Genomic DNA, 1,606 nt, shown 5'->3' on the forward strand with positions numbered 1-1,606 from the left:
ACCCGCAATACACATTCTCCCCCCTTGTAAATTGATTTGACGTTAAAGAGTGTTAAAGTTGCCCACTGTTCCAGTTATGAGGGGGGCGAATGCCTACTGGAGAGGGGTGAAAATATCATCTCCCTAAATTTAATATAACTGTGTTTTCCCTCTATTTAGAGATTAATGAATGCTTGTAATTTCTACAACCTTCTGCACAAATGAAACATCCAACAGGCTAAACTATTGGAAATATTTTGCCCATATGTTGCCAAATTCATTGTACTTTAACGTGGTTTATGAGTGTCGCAACTGATCAATAATTTTTTTAAGTGAATTTTTGTATCCTTCTAGGTTTGAAGGTGAGGTAGTATGGCCCCTCTTGCAAAAAAAATTTTCATATTAATAAAATTTAAGGTGCCTGCTCAGGTTCCTAGATAAATTCCAGGCTTGAAACAAAAAATCCCTGGCTTTCAAGTATGCTTATGAGCATCACAACTAATCTAATTAGTTTGGTTGCCGAAATTTTTTTGATTCTTGGGGCTTTTGTGGAATTTCCGCAGGAAACCCAAGTTTGGTTGGTGTGCCCAAAATAATTCCAAGAACCAAAATAACCCCGCATGAAACCCGGGAAGGAAAAAAAAAAACTCTCAGAAACCAAAATAATCCCAGGAACCAAAAATAAGCTTGCAGAAGAATTTTTTTTCTTCCCAAAAGTTCAAGCAACCAAACAAAACATTTTTTTTCCCCACCATAGTCCGGTCAACCAAACATGGGATTTTTATTTTACCGGGATATTTCCAAGGAGTTTTTTTTTCCCACCAATCTCCTAGGAAGTTTTTTGTTCCGCAAAAATCCCAAGAACCAAAAAAATTCCGGCAACCAAACGGAGCCAGAAAACTCTCTTTCTCTCTCTCTCTGCTGATTTTTGCAAGGGTACCCATTAGTGTAGCATTCCTCTATTAAATTAACACAGTAATAAATGGAAAGTACATAGATCGGAGGGCTCCGATCATCCTATGGAAATGATTTTTGGGGCACAACGTATTCACGATGTGTTCCATCACATGGACGGTTTAGATCATCCTATGATGTGGTCCGTACAATACTTTTTGAAAAATACGGGACTATATAATGGCTTACACCATATAATATCACGTTCATTTGGCTTTTTATGGGCACCCGTGGGTTTACCCAGCCCGGCCTAGTTTTGACGGTTGGGCTGGGCAAAAATTTAATGGGTCACTGATTTAGTGAACTAGACCCGTAAATTACGGGCTGACTGGGTGAACCTGCAGGTCCGGGTCACTTTTTATGAGGTCTACTTAGGGGATCCAAAGCAAGGCCTATAAAATAAATGGCAAGTAAATGCATTTTTGACTGTATAATCAACGGTCCACATTCAATGACCAAAAAAAACATATTACCATGTGTTAGGATTCTCTCGTAGTCGAGAATCTTGGGTCATTATGTGAAACCCTAAAAATGGACGGGCAGGATCATCCAAAAGTGGAGCCCACTATAGATCATTTACTATGACGTTACGCCTCAACTTGTCTGTAGTGGGCTCTAACATTATAACATACAAAAAAGACCCGCTCGAGGTACCAACCTCCGTTTTGTTTCA

The sequence above is a fragment of the Tasmannia lanceolata genome, unplaced genomic scaffold (assembly GCF_043159265.1).
Source record: "Tasmannia lanceolata isolate RefF3 unplaced genomic scaffold, GAP_Taslan_0.1 ptg000006l, whole genome shotgun sequence".
NCBI lineage: Eukaryota > Viridiplantae > Streptophyta > Magnoliopsida > Canellales > Winteraceae > Tasmannia > Tasmannia lanceolata.